Genomic DNA, 26477 nt, shown 5'->3' with positions numbered 1-26477 from the left:
AATGAAAGAAGGTAAAAAAAAAAGTTATTAAAAGAATAAATAAATAAAATCAAAGGAAAGACAAAAACAATGGCAATACAGATGCTAACATATCAATATTAACTCTAAATATAAACGGACTAAACTCTTCAATAAAAAGACACAGAATCACAAGCTGGATTAAGAAACAAAACCCAACCTTTTGCTGTCTCCAGGAAACACATTTAGCTACAAAAGATAAAAATAGACTCAAAGTTAAAGGATGGAAAACTATCCTAAAGCAAATGGACCAAAAAAGAAAGCAGGAACAGCTATACTCATATCAGATAAATCAGATTTCAAACTCAAAAAGGTAAAAAGAGACCCCAACAGTCACTATATTATGTTCAAGGGGACAATATTTCAAGAAGAAATAACACTCATTAACATATATTCACCAAATGAAGGAGCACCAAAATATATCAGACAACTATTATCATCTTTGAAAACAGACATCAGAGAAAACACATACGTAGTGGGAGACTTCAACACACCACTATCAACAATGGATAGACAATGAGACAAAAAATAAGTAAAGACACTGAAGCTCTAAACAAGGATCTAGAGTGTTTGGGCTTAATAGACATCTATAGAACACTAAACCCAAAAAAATCTGAGCACACATTTTTCTCAAGTGTACACAGATCATTCTCCAGGATCGATCACATTCTGGGACCAAGACAAACATCAACAGATACACCAAGATTGAAATCATACCAACCATCTTTTCTGACCATGAAGGCATCAAACTAGAAATAAACTATAAAAAGAAGGCAAGGAAATCTCCTATCTCATGGAGATTGAAACCCATACTACTGGAAGACCACTGGACTAACGAGGAGATCAAAGAAGAAATTAAAAAATTCTTTGAATTGAATGACAAGGAGGACACCAATTTCCTAAGTGTGTGGGATGCAGCAAAAGCAGTAATAAGAGGAAAATATATAGCAATAGAGGCTCACATCAACAAACAAGAAAGGACTCAAAGAAACAATCTAATCTTGAAGCTCAAAGATCTAGAAAAAGAACAACCAAAAAAACCCCAAAACCAGTAGAAGAAAAGAAATAATAAAAATCAAAGCAGAAATAAATGAAATTGAAACTAAAAAAAAAAATCCAAAAGATCAATGAAACCAAGAGCTGGTTCTTTGAAAAAATAAATAAAATAGACAAACCCCTAGCCAGGCTCACAAAGGAAAAAAGGGAGAAAGCACAAATAAACAGGATCATAAATGAAAGAGGAGAAATCACAACAGACACAGCAGAAATCAAAAGAATAATCAGAAACTACTATGAACAGTTATATGGAAACAAGTTCAACAATCTAGAGGAGATGGACAAATTTCTACAACTCTACAATCACCCAAAGCTAGATAAAGAAGAAATAGAACATGTAAACAGACCAATTACAAGCAGTGAAATTGAAGTGGTAATCAAAAACCTCCCCAAAAACAAAGCCCAGGACCTGATGGATTTTACAAATGAATTCTACCAAATGTTCAGATATGAATTAGTGCCTATCCTTCACAAACTCTTCCAAAAAATTGAGAAGGAAGGGATAATACCAAATTATGAAGCCAACATTACACTATGAAGCCAACATTACACTAATACCAAAACCAAACAAGGACAACACAAAAAAAGAAAACTAAAGGGCCTCCCTGGTGGTGCCGCGGTTGAGCCCTGGGTTGTGAAGCTGCCCGCAGCACCATTTCGATGCTAGTGCAGCACCAGTTCAATCTCTGCAGCACCAGTTCGATCCCCGGCTGCTCCCCGGCCACCAGAGGAGGGTCCCACATGGAGTGCAGACCCCTCCTGCCACCCGCTTCTCCCCTCAGCAGTGTACTTCGGTCCTTCTGCCTGCTCTGCTCCCCGCTCTGGCTCTGGTGAATTCTCTCACCCTCCCGCGCTTCTGACTGTACCCAGTGCTTGTATAAATAAATAAAAATAAATAAATCTTAAAAAAAAAAAAAAGAAAACTACAGGCCAATCTTCCTAATGAACACTGCTGCAAAAATCCTCAATAAAATTGTAGCTATCAGAATCGAGCAATGTATCCATAAGATAATTCACCACAACCAAGTAGGATTCATTCCAGGAACGCAAGGATGGTTCAACATCCAAAAATCAATTAATGTTACCTAACACATCAACAAAGAGAAATATAAAAACCATATGATAATATCAATAGATGCCAAGAAAGCTTTGACAAAGTGCAACACCCATTCATGATAAAAGCCCTTGAAATTCTTGGGATACAAGGAACATACCTCAACATCATAAAGGCCATATATGACAAGCCAACAGCCAGTATCGTTCTCAATGGCAAAAAGCTGAAAGCATTCTCATTAAGATCTGGAACAAGACAAGGATGTCCACTCTCACCACTGCTTTTCAATATAATACTGGAAGTCCTAGCCAGAGCAATATGACAAGAGAAAGACATACAAGGAATCCAAATAGGAAAAGAAGAAGTCAAACTATCACTATTTGCAGATGATATGATAATGTACATAGAGAACCCCAAAAACTCCACAGAAAAAATAATTCAACTCATCAATCAGTTCAGTAAAGTGGCAGGATACAAAATCAACATGCAAAAATCAGTAGCCTTCCTAAACACAAACAATAAATCTGAAGAAGAAGAAATCAAAAAACCCATCCCTTTTATTATCGAAACAAAAAAAAAAATCAAATACTTGGGACTAAATCTAACAAAAGAGGTAAAGGACCTATACAAAGAAAACTATAAAACACTGTTAAAAGAAATAGAAGACACAAATAAATGGAAGGACATCCCCTGCTCATGGATTGGAAGAATAAACATTATTAAAATGGCCATCCTACCAAAATCAATATACAGATTCAATGCTATTGCAATAAAAATTTCAATGTCATTCTTCAAAGAAATAGAGCAATTATTGATGAAATTCATATGGAATCACCAAAATCCCCAAATAGCCAAAGCTCTCCTGAAATAAAAAAGAAGGGAATGGAGGCATCACACTCCCAGACTTCAAACTATACTGCAAAGCCATAATCATCAAAACTGCATGGTACTGGAACAAGAACAGACACACAGACCAATGGAATCGAATAGAAAATCCAGAAATAAACCCACAGATTTATGGTCAACTAATCTTTGACAAAGCAGCAAAGAGTATGCATTGGAGCAAAGAAAGTTTGTTCAATAAATGGTGCTGGGAAAACTGGGTCACTACATGCAAAAGAATGAAGCTTGACTACTACCTAACAGCATGCACAAAACCCAACTCATAATGGATTAAAGAACTAGACATAAGACCTGAAACCATAAAATACATAGAAGGAAATATAGGCGAAACACTCCATGATATGCACATCAAAGACATCTTTTACAGACACATCACCCAAAGTAGTGATAGTGAAGGCAAAGATAAACAGCTGGGAATACATCAAATTAAAGAGCTTCTGCACAGCAAAAGAGACAATAACAAAAACAAAGAGAGACCCCACCGACTGGGAGAACATTTTTGCACACAACACTAATGATAAAGGACTGATCACAAAAATCTACAAAGAGCGGATGAGACTCAGCAACAACAAAGAAAATAATCCAGTCAAAAAATGGGCAGAAGAGCTAAAAAGAAACTTCTCTGAAGAGGAAATGCAAATGGCCAACAGACATATGAAAAAATGTTCAACATCACTTGTAATCGGGGAAATACAAATCAAAACTACAATGAGATACCATCTTACACCAGTGAGAATGGCACATATTAAAAAAACTAGCAACAACAAATGTTGGCGAGGGTGTGGAGAAAAAGGAACTCTCCTGCACTGTTGGTGGGAGTGCAAACTGGTCCAACCACTATGGAAAGCTGTGTGGAGATTTCTGGACCTACTAAACATAGAGCTTCCATATGATCCAGCAATTCCACTCCTAGGTATTTACCCAAAGGACACAGAAACATCAATTCCAATGAGCACCTGCACCCCTATGTTTATAGCGGCATTATTTACAATAGCTAAGCTTTGGAAACAACTCAAATGCCCAAAAATAGATGACTGGATCAAGAAGATGTGGTACATATACACCATGGAATATTACTCAGCATTCAAAAAAGATAAAAACACATGCAATTTGCAGAAACATGGATGGAGCTGGAAGGGATCATGCTCAGCAAAATAAGCCAGAAAAAAGAAAAATACCGGATGGTCTCACTCATAGCAGGAATTTATAAAACCTAAATAAAGGACCAGGAAAAAGAATAACTATAAGAAAGAAAATATCAAAATCAGCAAACAACAATGAACCAGAGACACTCTATGGGGGGTGGGTGGCAGGGAATAGAGGGATTGTGGTCAAAATAAGGGGGTTGTAATTGTATGGGGAATATAAAAATAAAATTTAAATAATTTAAAAAAACAAAACATGGTGCCATAAGAAAAGCCTAAGACTGTATCTTAAGATATTTTGAAATGTTAATCCCTAAAATCTCTTACCCACAGTTATTTAACTATTTGGGAACATTGGGAGGATGCCCATTACCCATTTTCATCATTTATCTTGGTTTTACCTGGCCAATAGATGAGAAATAAGGACCATAGATTTGAGACTAATCATAGGAAAAGGTGGAAGAAAATATCATTATATTTTGTTTTTAAAATATTATGTAAATGGAAGTCTGTTATTAAGGTGAATGTAAGTATACACAGATAAATGAAATAGGTAAGAATCACTTTGGCTTTTTTTGGCAAAAGAACAATTCTGAGCACCCCTTCTGCAAACAAAATAAGGTGTAATCATGAATTCAGTTTGCCCCTGGCACAGAATAATTTGTAAAGCCTACAGAGTTTAACAGATGGTCAAAACAGACCCTATCATATAAATATTTTTAAGTGATAAAACAATTAACAAGAAAAGGCTAATTGGTTAGTTATTTGGGGGAAAGTGGGTTTAGATCTGCACTTCATGAGCTTTGCCAACATAAGGATTTTAAAACAAAATTATTAAGGTAGCTAAAGACTAGACAAAAATTGAAGTTATTGCTTGCGAAGCATCTGGATCGGCAAGGAATTTGTAAGCTCGAAAGCAATGGAAGAAATCACAAATAATATTAACCCTACTTCATGGCATTGGAAAATAATCTGGCTTTTAAAATTCCTAACATCTAAATGGGGGCGGAAACATAAGCAGTTGTGAAGCTTCATTTGCTATAGATACCAGTTGTTTATTATGTACATACTTTTCCTTGGCAATAAAATTTGAGGGCAAATTATCCTCTCCATTAGCACAAGGGGTTGGTGACAGTCTTCAACCACACCTGTTCAAAGAGATATCTGTGGTTTTTACTCACCATCTATGGTGTGAACCTCAATCCAGTTATTACTTCAAAGGGGGAGGGACATATGAAAATGAGGCAAAACTGAACACTGGTTTATAGATCACCATGAAGTGTCTTTTCTAACAAACCCATCACAGCTATTTAGATTGATGCCATATTTGAGGGTTTAGGAAACAATTTTCATTAACTGCCAAGGACTCTAAAACTGCCTAGAACACTAAAACCATCTACTGTTTCATGCTTAATGATCTTTCAGAGTTTATCCTAAGGCAGTACCCCAAAAACAGGAACCCTTATCCATAAAAGTTGTTTAAGGCACTATTATTCACAACAACACAAAACTAGAAACAACCTAGGTATCTAACTATAGGTTGGTTTAGCATATTATGTTACACATCATACAAATGGTTACAAAATATCATGTAACCATTCAAAGGCTACTAACAAAGAGCTTTTAATAACAAGGGGAAATCACTAAATTATATTAACAGGAGACATAAAATAAAATTGTAAATGTCATATGATCTCAACTACCATGCCCAGTCGAATGACATGAAGGAAATATTCCCCATGTTAACATTACTTTATATTTTCTATATTTTCCATAAAAATGATATGTTTTAATCAGAAAAAGCAAACTTTAAAATTCATTAATAGATGTAGTCATTGTGTGTTGTGTATTGACCTTTATACCTTTCTACCTCCATGCCTTGGAAGCTAGAGCAAGTGATATTTTACAAGTCTTTCAATTTTAAGAGTTCTAGCTTGCTGTTTTCCAGCTTGCTATTTAGCTCTCTGGCCTGAAGGTTTTGATGAAGGGCATTTTAAAAAATAAGCATTTTACTTTAAAATAAAAGATGTTTACTATTGGGTAACATAGGCTACGAAAATTTTGTCAGGCAAGGGATAGTATTATATTTTTAAAAGCACAAATGTTCCCATTTGTGGAAGCTACATGCACTGAAGATTCCAACCACTCTTTTGTTCTTCCTTGAAATCTTGTTTTTCTATTATATGCAATAGTTCAGGGAGATGAAAATATTCAGAGAATTTTTTCCAGTAAAGTTTAAAGTTTGACATTAAATAAGACCCATCAATAACATCAAAACCAGCCTTTCACATATCAAAGACAGTAGTAAATTACAAGGTTTGCTTTCCTTTTAAAGTTTCTTTTAGATCTAATGTTTATGAAAAAAGGAAGAAGCAAAATCTGCTCTCCATGTTGTTCCTTTGATTATTTCTAAGTACATCATTTTTATAATTTTGTTATTTGATCTTAACATCACTTTAGCAACAGAAAATATTAATAGAATATTTTGATGTTCTCAGAACACTGATACTTAATAGAGAAAAGGTTAGGGCAAGGATGATCTCAACCTTTTGACCATCTCAGTGCAGTTTCTGACAAGACTAAAAACCGCATGGATGGATCAAGGGAGGAGGATAAAAATGGGGCCATCTTTGGAATCTGAATTGTAATAGGCAGCAACATTTGGAATCTGAATTGTAATAGGCAGCAACATTTTCTTCCTGACCTAGCACAATATTCCATGAAAAGGAGCATTTAATAAGTTTTGGCGGGGGATGATGATGAACCATATAATGTGCAATATGCAAAGCTAAACCATAGATTTATAAGCCAAGAAACTCACTAATAGAAAGTTACTTACAGAACAGGTGCAATGCACATATTATTGACTTCTTTTTTTTGTGTTTTATTTTCATTTGTTTTTGCTTAAACACTTCAAGGAAGTCTCTTGTATCCTAGGTGGAGCTCTGCTGAAGGTAGGATCCAGCCTCCTCCCTCCCAGGACCTGAACACCATAGTTCCTCAGAAGGCTTTTACTGGAGATTTGCAATCTGCTTTCTCCTCCAATCTGTTCTCAGATTTCTATTCCATACTTTTCTCCCAGCTCTAGTATTAGCTTTCATCTCCTGTCCATATTGTACAGTTTACTAGGCAGGTTATAAAATACTAGTATAGTCTCATGTTTATGCTGTAATTTTATATGATTCCCTTAGAAAGATGTTCTTTTATTTTCCTTCCTCATTCTCCCACTCATATACTGTCACTATTCACTTTATTTTTTTATTGTTTATGTATATTTTGATTAACAATGCTCATAGGCATCCAGGGTACATCTGCTTTTCTGAACCATTCTAAAGGTATCATATAAAATTTTATGTTGTTTATACCTCTTCAAATGTGCTTTGGAAACACTCAGAGTAAAAAGGAAAAATGAATAAGTCCTTTAGGAATTGTATACAAACCTCTGGCAGAGGAAATGTTATAACATTGTAATTCAGTGAAAACTCGAATATTACTATAAAAATATTCTCTATCCATAGATCTCACAGAGTTTACATATAAACAGAAGAGTATGAAACAATTCAATCAGAAAGGGAATCTATTAGAGAATATCAAGCAGCTCACAGTATCTCTAAAAAGACAAAAGATCAGGCTTAAGAGCTTAAACAGCTTACTGTCCACTCTAGGATTCTCCAGTTAGAGATTTCACAGCCACCAGTGTTGGGTACTGATGCCATAATTCTACCATTGATGGAGGGCCAGACCTTCACCTCAAAAGTTAGACACCTTCATCACCCCACCATCTCTGCCAGCAATCATCTATGGGTAGTGTTTTCCTTCACACATTCCCTTCTCCTAAATCAAAGTCTTTCATAAAGCTGTCCTAGGATTACCAGAACCTAGGACTCATACCTGTACCTTTGCTGCAAAGGAGACTGAGAACATTTCTAGCTTCTTCCTAGTGAAGATGTGATGTATAATATGGAGAAGCTCACAGATACAGGGACAAAGAGCAAGACAATTCCATCAGAGTGAACAATACAGAAAGCTCCAAGAAGAGGAATACTGTGGAAGGGGCAATTGCCTTTTGATTAGATAAAGAGAGATCTTATATGACGCATGGACTAAATTATCTTCTAGTGTAAAGTAGGTCATTTTAATGAGCAAGGGATGGTGTTCAGAGAGTGGGGGACACCACATAACATGAAGGAAGCATTTAGCCACATGGGGAGGCAAGACAACATTTCAGATAAGGGGGATGGACTACACATTTCTCTATAGCTGATAATCTGAATGCCTGCTTCCTGGTCAGTAGATGTCATGCAATTCAAGAGCAGTCTTAATAACAAAAACAAAGAGAAACCCCACCAACTGGGAGAACATTTTTGCACCCAACACTAATGATAAAGGACTGATCACAAAAATCTGCAAAGAGCTGATGAGACTCAGCAACAACAAAGAAAATAATCCAGTCAAAAAATGGGCAGAAGAGCTAAAAAGAAACTTCTCTGAAGAGGAAATGCAAATGGCCAACAGACATATGAAAAAATGTTCAACATCACTTGTCATCAGGGAAATGCAAATCAAAACTACCACGAGATACCATCTTACACCAGTGAGAGTGGCACATATTAAAAAAACTAGCAACAGCAAATGTTGGCGAGGTTGTGGAGAAAAAGGAACTCTCCTGCACTGTTGGTGGGAGTGCAAACTGGTCCAACCACTATGGAGAGCTGTGTGGAGATTTCTGGACCTACTAAACATAGAGCTTCCATATGATCCAGCAATTCCACTCCTAGGTATTTACCCAAAGGACACAGAAACATCAATTCCAAAGAGCACCTGCACCCCTATGTTTATAGCAGCACTATTTACAATAGCTAAGCTTTGGAAACAGCCCAAATGCCCAAAAATAGATGACTGGATCAAGAAGATGTGGTACATATATACCATGGAATATTACTCAGCATTCAAAAAAGACAAACACATGCAATTTGCAGCAACATGGATGGCGTTCAGCTCATGCTCAGCGAAATAAGCCAAAAAGAAAAAGAAAAATACCGGATGGTCTCACTCATAGCAGCAATCTAGAAAACTTAAATAAGGGACCAGGAAAATGAATAACTATAAGAAAGTGAAAATCAAAATCAACAAAAAACTATGAACCAGAGACACTTTTGGGGGGGTGGGGGCCGGGAGGGGAGGGATTGGGGTCAGAATGGGGGGTTTGCAATTGTATGGGGGAATATAAAAATAAAATTCATTATTTTTTTTTAAAAAAGAGCAGTCTTGCTTTGTACTTTGTACTTGTAAAGCTTATTTGGGCTTAATTAGTAGCAACTGTAATGACTTGGCTGATTACCATCTTAAGAAATGTAATTACTGCTTTTGATATTTTCATCTTCAAATTGAACCTACTTTATGGCAAAAAAAAGAACTAAAATATGCAAACATAATCCCCATGAAGGAAATATTGTCATTGTTTTGCATTTGACATGAATATAATTCTTAGAGTATTTGATCCTTTTTTGCAATTGTCTTGAGGTACATGTATGTCAAAATGTTCATTTTAGAAATAAAGTTTCATGTGAATGTATATAGCATAAAGTTAAGAGGGCAGGTTTCCATGGCTCTTTATATCTTATGTAATCCTGTGTACAGCCAAGTTTCAATATATATTAATTGATAAATACAATGATGTTTAACTTTCTCTCCAAAAATAAGAGTACAGAGAAGAGAAAGGAGAAAGAGGAAATATTATTTCACATATTTAGATGCAACTCTTACCCAAAAGACATTATGGGGTGGCAGAAGACAGAATTTCATTTCTTTCTGACATGACCTTCTCCTGAACCATGGTAGGCCCCTTCCTAGAATGAAGAAGACGGATGTAGGGTATGAGGAGCTGATTTCAGTTATTTGTCTTTGGTGATAAAAATAATAGAGAACATTCACATAAGCCAATGGTCTATTTTTTATCAAATATCAGAATAATTGTGATTGCTTACAGAACCTTGGAAATGACGATACATTATAGGAAGGCATTGCAAATCTGAATAGATGCATCAGATCATGGTAAAGTTATCTAAAAGAGTACTATCATAAAGCTTTGTAGAATCTGCTTGTACTTCTTTTAGTATCCTGCAGTGCTCTTGAAATATTCTTATTTATATTTTAAACTATGGTTATATTTGCTTTGTAATAGTAATTTTAAAGTTCACCTTCTAGTCACATTCACATTATAAGGCAAATCATCTCCCAATTTATTCTGTTCCAAATTTAATTTTGCAAAAATGAAAAAATAGAATGTTCAGTACTTGTTAGAATATTCTTCTTCAGTTTTTAGGAAACTCCTATTCTGTGTCTATACTCTAATAGGCACTTAAAAAATATGTCTTGCCAGCATTTACTTCCTCTTCATTTCAGGTTGTTGTTGCATAAAAATAAGAAATTAACCTGCCATGACAGTTGGAACAAATAAAGCTGACTTGGTTTTGGGCTACCCTCTGTTCAGTAAGCCTATTAGGTTTGCATCATCTTGGTGATGGACCACCAAGTGTTGCAGTGAGCTTGTTCCACGGTTGATGGAGGTATTTGAAGCACCCTAGGATAGATCAAAGATCTGAAGGACTCTAGTTGGAACAGGGCATAATTCTCACATCAGACCTAGACTACATTGGATTACTCATGATCATGTCAATAGAGGTAGTTCAGGCACAGAGATAGTTTCAGAACTCTCCTTGGTACTTTGGTACCAATTTTCTGTCTGTATTTGCATTCCTGGCAACAATCTAGATATAATGTCTGGCTCATTAATACATTTATCAAATAAATAAAGGCAAACAACAGGGGAAATCAAATGTGCCATATGTTTTAGAAATCACACATAACAAATATGTTCCACACCTCTGTGTAGAACAAACTTTAACCATACCTTTAAAAAAGTTCTCTCTAAATAAAGATATGACTATTAAATAGTTCCTATAAAGTACTTCTCTAATCAAATAAAGGATACAGCAAAAAAAATTACTGATAATTTGAATTACTCATAAGCACTAACCCTACATGAAAAAGAAATACTTTGTTTTCCATAATTTCCCAGATTTGCCATAAACCTTGATAAAATTAATACATCAATTGATGAGACATTAATCTAGCCCAGAATAATGATAATAGTTACAGCTAGTCATATTGATCTACACTTTTATGTACATTATATTCCTAATATAGTAGACATTGATATGCATTACAAGTAAGGAAACTTACTTGTCTGAGAGATTAAATAGCTTGTCAAGATCACATGTGTAGTTAGTGCCAGAATAAAAATTAAAATCTGTTATATTTAACATGTAAGGGAAGGACTAGAGCTCTGGTTATACTGTAAAGTTAATTTCATATAAAAATTATTTCAACCAGTTTTCTTCTCATTAATTATTGTTAATAGTTTTCATTCCTATAGGTCCTTAATGTGTACTATTACATTTGATCATCACCAAATCTATGAAATTTTTAAGGCAGATAGCAGGGTCTTCTTTTTATGGACAAGGGAAACTGAAACTCAGAAGTGCCGATTTACAGAGTCACAAAGCTGGTATGGATTGAGAATCCAGTGATAACATGTGCTACATCCTTGGAGCACATTCTCAAAAGTAACAGAGAATGGGTATTAAACAAACAATGGAGTTGCCTATAAATGAAAGGAAACCAAACAAAAACCCTGTGGATGTTTGACAAAATGATCGTTCTAGACCAGGAATACTGATAGCAACTATTTTTTTTTTTTTTTAGATTGTAAAAGACAAAGTCATTATAGAAGAGTTCCTACAAAATGATTTGGGCAATGAAAATGTCACACTTGGTCTTTGATTATTTAGCTCAGATAAGAACAGATCAACCTCACAGCATTATGCCTCAATCAATTAACTTCCAGTCCTTGACTAAAGGCTGAATGACAGGTGGCCTCTGAACCATACAATCAAAATATTGCCATTTGGTCAGATGGCTGGTACATTCTGGACTAAAAATGTATTTCTCTTATTTCCATTCCAGAGACTAGCCTTGTATCACAGAGCTTGTGTCAACTGAAGAGTTTTCTTAAGGATGTGACACAGACTCATGACCTGATGTGTTGAGCTGAAAAGAAAAATGACACTGTAAACAAAAAGAGGTCAGCTTTCTTCAGGCATGGAAGCTTGTTATAGATTTTAGAATCCACAATAGCTATCTGAAATTCTTGAGTGTTCCACTTTTTTTTTTTTTGGCCCATATTGAAAAACTAGGAAAGAAGCTATCTTGCACAAACTTCAGTCTAAGTCAGCCTTCTAAGTTAATGGAATGTGACTCCTAAAATCTCTCCTCATTGGTTAATAACAATGTCTGAAGTTCCATTGAAATGGTTTCTTTTACCAATATTAATGTTTTAAATTTAATAATATTTTTAATTAGTATATTATTAACAATATTTTGTAGTTCATTGAAATATTAATAAATACTATGATAATATATATATTATACATAATACATGTATATTATATATTATAATAACACAAAATAATTTAATTTAAACCCTCCAAGACAGGTTAACAAGCATCATTAAAGTGGCCAGAATGTATTTCTATGTATTATTTTGAATAGCTACTTTATAATTAGGTTCTGTAGGATGAAAGCAGATTTCAAAGTGGAGAAACTGTAGGGATTGAGGTTTAATAAAATTGCCTGATGGGGAGGACAGACCTTGGTCAGGGCCCCACTTAGACTGAGGAATTGGCAATAGCGGCACTGAGCACAGCACCCACAGAGTGGGCGCACAAGGACAACACACTACAGACTTGCCTTCTTTGAGTAGCAGGTCCTAAGTTCTTGGAAGCCCTGGCACTGAATCTTTAGACTCTTTAGGAGGTTTTGATGATATACAGAGTTTACCACACCATAGGACCTTTTATAAGTCAGTCACCAGAATTTTTAAACTTTTAATACTGCAGTATCTTCTTCACATACCTCCCAGCTATAGCCTACCGTTAAAGAGCGCAACTCATAAACTAAAAGAGGTAAGAGGAGAATCTTATTTTATGCCCACAATGCCAGAATAAACTATGCACAAAATGGTCACTTTATAAAGCATGGGGATCTCAAAAATCAAAAAGTATCTAATTGGTAATATAACTAAAGTCAGATTTAATGTTATAGAAAATGAATTTTTTTAATTTCTTAGACCTGATTGGAGGAAAACAACATTTCTAAGAAAATGAATCAGTAGAAGATTTGGAATTTCCTATTAGCTTTAAATATGGATTTGAATGTCTCTAAAACCTGATCATGCAGGCCTAGCTGAGCTAATGAGGGAAAGCTTGGCTGGGGGCACATCTGGGGATTTAGCTTCTATATTCACAAATTGATCTGGTGGTTACAATTTAGATCAAATAAATGAGCTCGTTATCCTGCAGAGAAAAAGCAAACGAAAAGTTGCCACATTTCCCCTCCCCATTAGTTCACTTTTTCACTTACTAAAAATTGTTTTCAATTTAAGAGGTAAACAGCCTTGTTTACAGATCATCGGAGGATGTATAAAATCATGGATAAATCAAAAGAAGGAAAGTCTTATTCCTAGTCCTACCACTCAGAAACAACAATTTATTTGCTATTTTGATATATTTCACTTGTCTTTTTGTGTGATACCTTGATTTATAGGTTTTTTAAACTTAGTTTTTAATATGATATTTATACAACTGCAATCGCACTGCATTTTATGGCCTGCTTCCCACATTTAATATGGTTGCAGGAATCTTCTGTTATATTGCAAATTATGAGAACATTTTTTTTTTTTGCTGCATTGAATGGGATACAAAATAAGTCTTATAATTTTGAGTGATTTAAAATGTTTCACTGTCATGCTGTGATGGATATCTTTGTTGACTAAGCTGTGCTGGATTTTTGAACGCCTACAGTGAATTTTTAAAAATGGTATTATTGGGTCTAAAGGTATAAACATCTAGATGACATATAACATTGAATTAAATCTTAAAAGATTGTACCAATTTAGTCTTCCAGCACAACTTTATCTCTTTGATCTTCAGCAGTTCTGGTATAATAATTTAAACATTTGATGCTCTGATAAAGAGAAACATTATTTTGTTGTTTTTAATGGTATTTCTTTAATATAGTTGGACCTTTCTGTACATTAAGCAGGTATGTGGAATCTACTATGAATTTTTTACTCATATCAAATATTAAAGACTACATTGGTCTTAATAATTTGTGAAGATATTTTAAAGATTTATTTTATTTATTTTATGCATACAAGAGCTGGGATATAGAAGTGTGGGGGGAGGTAGGTGAGAGGATTCACCAGAGACAGAGTGGGGAACAGAACAGGAGGACCTACTGAAATAAACTGCTTAGGGGAGCAGTGGGCGAGCCAGGAGAGGTCTGCTGCACCATGTGTGTTAGCTCCCCAGTCAGGGATCCAACTCATGCTGCAGTGGCTGCCAATAGCTTCATAGTGCTGAGACTTAACCCTTTGCACCACCAGGAAGGCCCTGGTGAGGATATTTTAAAGCGAACTTTTTTCTTACAATTGCTACAAATTTCCATTAAGTCACTTACCTGCATTATGTTTTTACTTTAAAAAACTACAAATATTTAAATTTACAGGTAGTCATATGTATTAAAACTTTACTTTGTGATCTGACTTGCTTATTTTTTTTTAATTAATACACAATAAAGAGCGTAAATTTTTCTCTGCACTATCCCTAGAAACTCTTGGCCCTTTCTCTCCTCCTACCCTCTTAACTTTGGAGCTCTCACAATGTTTATTAATGTCCGCTAGCTATTGTAAGCATTTCACTTTATTGAGTCATCTAGAATGTAAATGTCTAGTATTTGTTTTTATCATTCCAACTTGCTTTACTACAAATAATTCCCTCAAACCTCCTCTATTTTGCTGAAAATGCCTGCATTTCATCTTTCCTTATGACTAATATTCCACAGTGTGGGATGTACCATCTCTTCTTGAGCTAATCATCAATTGGGGGGCATTTAGGCTGCTTCCATGTCCTAGCTATTGTAAATAATGCTGCTATGAACATGATAGAACATGTACTGATGGTTTCATATTCTCTGGATAGATCCCCAAGAGAGGGGCTGCTGGGTCATACAGTATTTCCATTTTTAGGTTTTAAAGTAAATCCAGATTGCTTTCCCTAATGGTTTACATTTCAAAAACAGTGTAATAGGTGTCTTCTTTCTCTGCATCCTTTCTAGCATTTGTTGTTGAGGGCCTTTTTTTTTATTGACCAAAAGTTTTTTTTTTGTTTTATTTAGCTCATCTGTTTGTTCTATATACCACAGGAGTGAAATCATGGCGGGTATTATGCTTACTAAAATAAGCCAGAGAAAGAGAAGACAAACACAATACCACCTTTCCATCAAGGTTCTGAAGACAGTTGTCTGAGATGGATGAAACAAACAATCTGATATTTAAATTCCTTGAAGACAGGGCAAATGTTATAACTTTTCTTTCCCATTATCTCATCTAAACACACATTTGGTGCTCAAGCATCTTGTCTGAATCTGACAGACCCTTTTTCTCATGATGTGTATTAGCTGAGCTTGCACAGGCATTGTAAAACAGAGATGCTGAAGTTATGTCCAAATGTAATGAGAATATTTTATTACTAAGTGAAGAATTAAGGAGTAAATATAGGAATTATGGTATAGGGATAAAATAATATTAAAAAGGAAGAACAAAAATCAAGGAAGAAAAGACTAAAGGACCCCTCTTTATGATTTGAGTGTTTACATGAGCACAAAAAATTTTGTGGGGGAAAAAAAATCAACCGGAGCATATATATGCAAGGTATATGCCAGGTACCTAGCCTGAAGCCTGATTTCTCCTGAACTTCAAACTGCCATTATTCTTCCAACTTTGCTGTTGCTACTATAACTGCTACTATTACTTCCTTACCATGTACACGTGCATATTCTCCAAACAGCAGCCAGACCTTCCTAAGACTTGTCATTGCATGTAATTTATCTGCTAGAAACCCTCAAGTGGTTTCCCGTGTAGCTTAATAAAAGCCAAGTCTTTACAATGGCCTGCAACATGCCCAGTACTCACTCTACCTCCACCACCTAGCCTTTGCCCCTGCACATCTCTCCAGCATTATTTCTTACCATTCTCTGTATTTACTTTACTCCAGGAATATGGGTCTTTTAACTATTCTGCAGGGCATCACAGCATGCAGTGCCTATCTTAGAGTACTGGACTAGCCATCACCTCTGCCTGAAATGTTCTCCCAGACACCTACATATCTTAGTCACTTAGTTTTTTCAGGTCACTGCTAAAATGCCACATTTCCAAGAGGCCTTCTCTAATCACCTGACTTCAAATAATAACACCCCACAAACACACCCTAAAACCCCTACTCTGCTTTTTCTCCAAGGCTGTCATTTTACTGACAGAGTTATGTGTTTGTTGTCTGTCCCCCCTCACTTGGACATAAGCTCCACGAGGGCAGGGACTGTTTATGAGTACTGCTGAGTCCCTGGCACCAAAAACAGTGTCTGGCACAGAGTCAGCATTCAATGTTTGTTAAATTGTGTTTTCATCAGGATTTTAAAACAGTTCCTTTTAGTGCTCATATGGGGTAAAGATGAACAGGGACTTGAGTAACAGAAAGCAGTTTCACTACTAAAATTACAGGAAACAATTAATGGGAATTTGAGGAAAGCACAGTCCCACAATTAATAATGTGCATCTAACAGAGTTTTCCATTAATCTGTCAATTTTTTCCTAAACATTAACATTAAAAATCAGAACTAAACACACATATGGTCCAAACCCTCCTGTCAAAAAACTGGTCTCTGCTCATTCTTAGATAACTGGATGCCCCAAGAATAACAATGGTTTTCTTGAACATTCCCATTAACAGCTTTTCATTTCTTGAACTTTTTATTTCTTAAACATTTTCAAAAAGGTAATGCTATATCAGAGAGGCTATCCGAGAAGACTAGCATGGATTTCTTGGTCTGTTCCAGTTGATTCAAAATAAATTGATTTGTATCAGTGAAGTGCTCGATGCTGTTCCCAAAACAGGCCACAGCTCACTGTCCACCTGTGGTTCAGACTTGTCCATGCAATGCACTTCTCCCAGCAAATTTGGGTCATCTGGGGTACCAGCTTCTTCTTGATGCTGCTTCTCAATAAAATGCTGCAGCTGCTGGTCCACTGAGGCCAAACCCACAGTGGAGAAAGACCAGGAGGGATCCATCCCAGCGCAATGACATCTGCAGAAATGAACTCTGCACCAAGTCCCTCACCTTCATTGTGGTTTTAATCTGCATCTTGGAGACAATGATGACATCTTTGGGATGTTGAATTATTCATACCTGCTGTCCATATATTAATTGGGTTTTTTAACTCTTGAATTGTTTTAGTTTTTTATTTATCTTGGATATATTGTGTGAATATTTCCCCCCATTCAATAGGGTATCTTTTAATCTTGTTTTTTCTTTCATTGTTTAAAAGCTTTTTAACTTGAGGTAAACCCAATTGTTTGTTTTGTTTTGTTTTTGTTTTGCTTTTATATCCATTGCCTTATTGATGGAGTCATCAAAAATATGACTTGATGTCATTGACCGTATCACCAATACATTATATTGTTGTATGTCTTATATCTAAATCTTTAATACATTTGGAGTTTATTTTTGTGTATGGAGTTAGAGAGTGATCCAACCTTATTCTTTTACGTGTGACAATCCAATTCCCCTGGTCCATTTATTTGAAAGGATGATCCCTTCTCTACTGTATGGTCATAGATTAGGTACTAATAAATATGTGAATTTATTTCTGGGTTTTTGGTTCTATTCCATTGATCCATGTATCTTTCCTCTGGATATTCCTTATCTCTAATATCTCTACCTTTAAAGGCCTTTGTGTTTAATCATGAAAGAAAATGCTACTAAGGTATAAAAGAGGTCATTATCCTTTTGAAATAAAAAAAAAAATACAACTTACAACTTCAACCCTAAATATTTTTATGAATATCTTTGGAATCAGCTGAGTAGCATTTAACCAATATCTGTACCACGAATAACGGTACATACTTACAGCAACAGCAAACACTGATCAAGTGCCTGTGTCAGGCAGTATTTCATATACTAATCCTCATGATGACCCTGTTAAGGATGGATCATTATTTGCATTTTGTGAATGAGGAAACTAGAAAAGAGTGAGGTTGAACAAAGGGCTGAAAGTCACACAGCTAGTAAATGCAGAAGTAGGCAGGATTCAAGCTGGGTTATTCTAGTTCCCAAAGTTCTGTTTCTCATGGTCATGATGTACTATTTGGCTGATAAATCTGCCCTGCCATGAGTAGAAACAATATTACTAAAGTCATTACTATTGAAGTCTTTGTTACAAAATAAATATGAAATTAAACAAAATAAAAGCATAATGAAAGCTACAACTAATGGAAATACCAGTTCCTCTGCTAGTCTTGGAAAGTATTTATTTTTTTTAAAGATTTATTTACTTATACAAGAGCTGGGGTACTAGCCAGAGGCGCAGGGGGATGAGAGGATTCACCAGAAACAGAGAAGGGAACAGAACAGGCAGACGGACCAAAATATACTGCTGTGGGGAGCAACGGGCAACACAGGAGAGGTCTGCTGCGCCATGTGGGAATCTCCTCAGCCAGCTGGGAATCAAACCAGCTCTGCAGAGGCTGCAGACAGCTTCACAGTGCTGCGCTCAACCCGCTGAGCCACTGGGGAGGCCCCTTGGAAAGTATTTAATGTAGAAAATAAATAAAACAAACTCCTCCAAAACAAACTCCAATAAATTCAATAACTCAAAAAAAATTAAACGAAACCATTTGATTGTCCTTGTTCTTCATGACTTTCAACCCAAAGACACATTGTCTAATTATAATGTATTATATAGATTTCAATCACCTTAGGACTGGGCCATCTAGTTCTTGCTTAGTTTCCAATCACTGCAAAAATTCATTTTATAGTAGGAATTCACCCCTCGCTGGAACATCCACACTGACCAATTAGTTAGAAGATCTTGTAGGTGGGTTGTTTTCTAACTTAAAAAAATTTTCCTATTTGTAAAGTTTTCCATTTCATCATATGTTTGTTGATCCCTTTCTGTATGTCAATGTCGATCATGATACAGGTCCTGAATTCAATGGGGATGAAGATATATACTGCATTTTCTGGGAACTTACTCTGTAGTACAATTTTTTAGTTAGAATTTTGCTTGTAATAATAGAGTATCCATTAACAGTACACTACTTTTTTTCCTTACCAATCACATGCAAGTTTCATAAATTGTTTTAAAAGCAATCAGCTAGGTGCTTTAGACCCAAATTGGGAAGAATCCAAATGCCATCAGTGATGTGCAGGTACAATATGGTCTGTTCACTGGCCAGACACACAATCCAGAGAAAACAGAAGTGGCAACTATAAGGATGAATCCCACAGACATAATATTGAGTAAAAGATGCCCAACAAAAAAGAGACAGACCACACAATTTCACTTATAATTATATAAAGCTCAAATCAGGCAAAAGTGATCTTCAACCTGATCACTGCTGTTAGAAGTCAGAGTATCATTGGGGTTGGGAGAAGTCAATGGGGAGAGACGTGAGGGAGATTTTAGGAGCCTAGAAATCTTTCTTAATCTAAGTACTGGTTTCCCAAGTGTGCTTACTCTGAAAATTCATTAAGCTGAACACTCCAGATTTTTGTACTTCTTTGTATGTATACTATACTTCAATCAAAAGTACACAAAATGAAAACCATTATTAGAAACATTAGGGGAAAAGCCCACCAGACTTAAGAATATGGGTCAGATAGTGGGAGAAAAATCCATTTCACAATGTGGAGTGAATATAAACATTTAGCTCAGAAGATGGATTGGAAAAGAGCCAAAAACATTACCATTAATAAACATAGCCCTGGAGAAAAAATAGCCCCAATTTCCATAATGGGAAAAGTCACTGGCAGAACCCTGTGACATAAATAAATGAACAAGGGCAGTCACATTCAGGCCTCCTTTAAGATCTAAGAAGCAAACTGCTGAGAGGTCTTCAGAGAGACTGCCTCGCAGGCTTGGGCCTCGCCGCCTCTTTGGGAAAGGTCTCTCTGGCTAGAGCTCGAGGCTTTTTAATTTAAGAAGTGCTGACTTGGCAGCTTCATTTCGTAATATAAAAGCATTGCTTTATTTTCTTGGCATTTTATTTAAATGCTGTAATGCAGTGTGAGCATGTTTGTTTTTAGGAAATAAGTTCTCCTTCAGCAGAAAATCCTTTGGGGGTTTTATATTTGAGAGAGCAAAACCTTCCTATGATCAAATGGATTTGAGCTGAATAGTCAATATTTTGATACATATATATATTCTCATGTATTCAGTTTCCACAATGATCATTCTCTCCCCTCCTCTTTTCTGTTTGTCTTTTAAGACCCAACTCAAAAGCCACTTCCTCCATGAAGTCTTCCAGAAGACCTCTTCAGAATTCACTGCTTTCTCACCTGTCCTCACATCCCCAGCACCATTCTAGATGCAGCTGCTCTCCCCAGCCACCTGTCTTTGATGTCTCTGATGACATGAACTACTCAAGGATCCTGTCAGCCATCTTACCCTCAATAATGACACCATTATTTTTAACTATTCTATTGTATATGTGTCTTGTGTGTGCTTACTTCAGAAATTAAAGGTGTTCATTCTCTTCTTAGAGACAGGTAACTATACGCAGCTTTTTATCAGTAAACTTTTAAATAAACTTCAAAGATGAGAAATGATTTAAGAATTATATAAAATAAAATATAAAAAACTTAGATAAACTTATGTATAAGCTGTGTTACAAATATATGCACACTTACTTATTTATGCTGACCTTTGTATAGAAAATACTATTACTATCACTAACTCTGATGGAACACTTAGCTTGAATTTTGGCAGCAGTGGGTTTAAAAGTGACACCATTTTCCCTTTCTTAGTTTCCTTTAAATTATAAAAGTTTGTAGAAGAGAATACATACATCTGTGCAACTTGACAGGGTAATGGCTGTACTTCCAACCACTGACATTATTCCCCCAGTAGGCAGCTATCCCCCAGTTTCTTATCTATACAAGGAGAGTGTTAAGCCAATTAATATCCCTTCCATTATGATCTTTTTTTAAAAAAATTATTTATTTATTTATTTATACAAGCACTGGGTACAGTCAGAAGTGCGGGAGGTTGAGAGAATTCACCAGAGCCAGGGCGGGGAGCAGAACAGGCAGATGGACAAAATACACTGCTGAGGGGAACAGCAGGCACGGCAGGAGAGGTCTGAACGCCATGTGGGACCCTCGCCAGTGGCTGGAGATTAAACTGGTGCTGCAGAGGCTGCAGGCAGCTTTGCAGCCCAGCGCTAAACCGCTGTGCCACCAGGGAAGGCCCCCATTATAATGATTTCTATTCCACACACTGAGACTTAAAAAGAGATAATAAACTGCATGCAAATGAGACAACCTCTGGTTTTCCTGCTTGGTCATCTCACTTGTTCTAGGAGGGACAGGCTTCCCATGGAGGAGACATGAATGGTGTCTCCAGAACTAGGAGAGTGACACCTCAAGCACTGAGCTATGTCGTTGTCACCGTTGTTAAAGGCTCATCAGGAAATGAAGGAGTGGGGGATAGAAGTCAGTGAGCCCTTGCTTGGGTCGTGGGTTTGGAGGCTCATGAGTCTCATTTCTTCTTTAGGATGTGGCCATCTCTTCTGCTGCCTGAATCTCTAGCCTTGTACAAAGCAACTGCTAAGAAAACAACCAATATCGCTTTGGAAACCCTAAAATGAGACCCCCGAGAAATGAAGATTGGTGTAGTATCTCATGCTGTACTGCCGCGTCTTCTAAAAAAGAGAAGAGCTAATTGAAGTTTGTCATGCGCTTATCTGAGCATTTACAAAGCAAAGCTGTATATTGACTCCATTATGTGATTCCTCTGAGCTGTTACAGAGTTCTTTATTAATACAAATGGGCGATGATCGATACAGTCTGAGCTGCCTTACAGAAAGCTTTAATCTTCTCAGAGATATTTCACAAGCTATTCAAGAATTATGCAGAGTATAAAAGGGTTTAATTCCCATTTTACATGTTGCCATTGCTCAGCATAAATGCTATGATAGGTCTGATTGCTCTTGAGGATTATGAGTTCCAGTGAATGATGTGCATCACCAGTAACTGATAAAGGGTCCACATTTTTGTCACTTACTATGTGCCTGGAACTTTATGTGCCTTATTCATAATTTATATGACAACTCTGCAATATAAATATTATCGCCATTATACCCCTCATTTTTCAGATTTTGAAACCAAGGTTCATAGAAGTTAAGTGACTAGCCCAAGGTTACATAGGTAAGTATTACATCTGGGATTCTTGCCAAGCTCTGCCTGGTTCCAAAGTCCATGCAACTTCCATTACAGAGCACTTTCTCCTAATCCTCAGCCTCCCTACTTTCAGACTGCGGTAAAGCCTTTCATTCATTCATTCTTTCATTCATTCAAGCATTTGATTTTCACATTTACTGTAGCAGGTCTTATACATAGTGCAAGAAAATGAATAAATAATAAAATATTGTCCATGCCCTGGAAAAATCACATTATTTTCTTACATGCAAAGTTGATTAACAATAATAAAATAGGTGTGTTCTTTATTCATAATTAATTGTATCATTTAATAATATGTACTTATATGTCATCTCATTCCTAAGAAAATATTTTAGAAAGCTCTTTCAAAACAGAAGCAAATGTATTTAGAGAGTTCACATTTCATTAGATTTGCTTTGGGTCTTATGAACTCATGACTAAACTACCTCTTCCTTACCCTGGATGGGTTACGAAGATGGAGATCATGTACTACCTCAGGGCAGCCAGTCGGTGTTTGGGAGGCTGAAACCCAATGAAATACAAGAGATTGGGAAAGTCTTTGGTAAGTTGTTAAACTATTGCAATACTTCTATGCCTATTGTGAAGATTATAACAGTATCTGAAATAAGTAGCATATGTAATTAATAATATAATTTCTAATGCCCACTAATTCAAACTGATAACTGTAGAATGTCAATCTGACCATTAACATACAGGCTTCCTCTCTTAGTGTGACCTAGGTAATAACAGAGATATTGACTATATTAACTTCTTTTTTTTTAAGATTTATTTATTTATTTATATAAGAACCAGGGTACAGGCCAGATTTGTGGGAGGGTGAGAGGATTCACCAGAGAAAGAGCAGGGAACAGAACAGGCAGACCGATGAAACACACTGCTGAGGGGAGCAGCAGGAGCAACAGGAGAGTTCTGCCACGGTATGTGGGACAGGATAGAACCAGCGCTGCAGAGGCTGTGGACAGCTTCACAGCGCTGCGCTTAACCACCTGTGCCACCAGGGGAGGCCCTGACTATATTAACTTCTTAGGCAGTCTTTGGTGGAAGAGACAATTTTTGAGTGTAATTGTTATTTGATCAGCAGGCGCCTCAACAAGATTCAGCACCTTGAAAAAGAAGTGAAATTTCATATTTTCTGAAACTAAATCCACCAGCTGACCAACTGCAGTCAGGTTGGTGGGCCTGGGAGCAGCCCCTGGCAGGCATCCTAGGGATCAAGGGGACAGCAACAGTAGGGGGGCTTGTCTGTTGCTCCATGGTCAGCCAGTATTACTGGTGTGGCAGCCCATTCAGATGGGTTGTGACATAGAAAGTGGGGCGTTGTTATTGGCAGGGTCTGAGATACAGGCTCTCCACGCCCAGATTGTGTAGAAAGCACTGGCATCAGGTGGTGCCTGTGATGAGCAGCCAGCATGCCAGCAATTGGAACAGAGCCTGGGTGGCAGGGACCAAACAGTGACCAACTAAACAGAGAAGTTGTTAGAAGAGTTTAATGCAATCCTTTTACCATCTGGTGGTTCAGACCTGGTGACAATCAGGTCAGACAAACGACCATATCTGCAACTCTTTAAATTCAGCAAATTATTTCAAAAGTCTTAGGATGACTTGATGAAGAAGTTGCATAATTATTTTTATGTGGTGAGCAATTCTATGCCATGATACAGAGAATAGAATTTTTTAATGTTTGATTCATACATGAATTTATTTTATCATACAAAGTGTTAAGCATTTTGAATGGAAATATATATAGTCTGAGCCACCTTGAAGAAAGCAAGTTTCATTTTGAAAGCAAAATTAATTAAATCTGAACCTTAAGCTGCTCGAGAATATAAACTGTACTTTTTTCATTGACAGTTCCAACATTGGAGCCAGCAAAAGGTCCAGTGGCTGCCTCCACTCCAGAAGGACATGCATTTTAAGCTCTACCACTTCATAGAGTCAGTCATAATAATGCTGCCAAGCACACACGGTGCCTCTTAGAACAGTGCAGAGTGGCAACTCAGAGTCTTGTATGTATTAAGAACACATCCTTTCTGTTTCTTTTTTTTTTCAGTTGAAGTATCATTGATTTACATACTTGTTAGCATTTTGAAGTATAGGATGTCCTCCCACAGGCACAGTCAACATAGCTCTCCTATCACTGAAGCACCCATAGTCCTTTACCATCCTCCACTGAGCTTCCTCCTTACTCTTTTCTCACTCCTTCCCTCACCTTCCCCTTCTGGATGCCTCAGATCTAGGGTCATCTCTCAAGGGTTTGTTATAAAGTTCATGGTTGTCTCTTTGTTTGTATTTTCTATATTCCACATAAAAGTGACACCATCCGGTATTTTACTTTCTCCTTCTGGCTTATTTTGCTTAGCATGATCCTTTCCGAGTTCAACCATGTTCCTGCAAAATTTATCTTTTCTGATGGCGAAGTAGTGTTTCATTGCATGTCTGTGTATGTGCATATATATACATGTATGTATGTATGTATGTATATATACATAATATATGTGTGTGTGTGTATATATATATCTTGATCTACTTATGTGTTGCTGGGCACTTAGGTTAATTCCATAGCTTGGCTATTTCTTAATGCATACCATATCATTATTAGAGCAAATCAGCAGTACTTACTCCTATGGATCCCTGTCATTACGGAGGTAATGTTTCCCAGATGACATTCACCTCTCTGAATCCTAAGTCCATTACTTCTAGAATATTCTGTGACCAATGAGTCTGTGAAATGCTCCAAAATCTCTTACATGGGTGATTAAATATCCCTACCACTTAAGACAAAGAGGATGGAAACTTATCCCCCAAAAAACTTTGTAGGAATAAAGGAAACCAAGACTCAGACCAAAGCAATTTTTCTTGTTAGAAAATTACTAAGCCAAGCCCAAATATGTAACTATCCTTTCCTACATTGAAATAAAGTGAGTTTTAAAGTTATTCAGAATTTACTGGAATTTTAAAAAAGAAATAGGTAATCATTAAAATCCTTCCTTTTAAAATGATTTCCTTAAGGGCCTCCCCGGTGGCACAGCAGTTGAGCGCTGGGTTGCGAAGCTGCCAGCGGCCTCTGCAATGCCGGTTCAATCCCTGGCTGCTCCCCGGCCACTGGAGGAGGGGCCCACATGGTGCGCAGACCTCTCCTGCCGCCCGCTGCTCCCCTCAGCAGTGTGCTTTGGTCCTTCTGCCTGCTCTGCTCCCCGCTCTGGCTCTGGTGAATTCTCTCACCCTCCCGCACTTCTGACTGTACCCAGTGCTTGTATAAATAAATAAATAAAAATAAATCTTTAAAAAAAAATGATTTCCTTAGGCCTTCAACCTTATGAAATCATCACCATAGAAACTGGGTCTGAGGTTGCCTTGACCAAAATCTGCTTCTGGAACTGAAGGACTTTATTCAGTCAGGTTCTGAAAAGAAGTGACTGATGCAGAGACTGAATCCACTTCAAGAACTTATTCTGATTACAGACCTTGGTGATGGCTTTATTCACAGCACTCTTTAAAAGATGCCAGATTGAAATTTATGCTGTCATTCTGACTTTCTTAATCCCCAAGTAGATATCACATGGTAAATAGTATTATAGTAGCTGTAGGTTAAGCTGCATATTTTTTAAAGAAAATTCTTCTTCAAACCTATGGAGCAACCAAATATTTGTATACCTGTCCCTGAAATTACACATGCTTACTGAATGGATAAAAATGTCTAGAGACTTTGTAATTGGTGTGAGAGAAGTGTTACTCTTCTCTAACAAGTACATTTTAGCATAGTAGTAGGACTTGGGGTTTTCTCAGACTCTGGCTTGTGAAATACAATTCCTGTGGCTTATTCCTCCTATATTGAATGAATCTCTGGGAGTGGAATAGAAGTATCTGCAGTTTAACAAGAACAC

The 26477-nt window shown here is 36.7% G+C and overlaps 1 protein-coding gene and 1 pseudogene across 1 annotated transcript in view; both read right to left on the bottom strand.

Moving 5' to 3' along the window:
* The window catches only part of SV2C (synaptic vesicle glycoprotein 2C), a 385830-nt gene that overhangs the window by 188854 nt on the left and 170499 nt on the right, over positions 1-26477 (bottom strand). The gene's annotated exons all lie outside the window — the stretch shown is intronic.
* Positions 17122-17423, bottom strand: LOC119260421 (mitochondrial import inner membrane translocase subunit Tim8 A-like; annotated as a pseudogene).

Source organism: Talpa occidentalis, unplaced genomic scaffold, assembly GCF_014898055.3.
Source record: "Talpa occidentalis isolate TD23 unplaced genomic scaffold, MPIMG_talOcc4v2.1 talOcc4.6, whole genome shotgun sequence".
In the NCBI taxonomy this organism is placed as follows: Eukaryota; Metazoa; Chordata; class Mammalia; order Eulipotyphla; family Talpidae; genus Talpa; species Talpa occidentalis.
The sequence above is the reverse complement of the archived record's forward strand: the minus strand, read 5'-3'. Positions and strand labels throughout refer to the sequence as shown.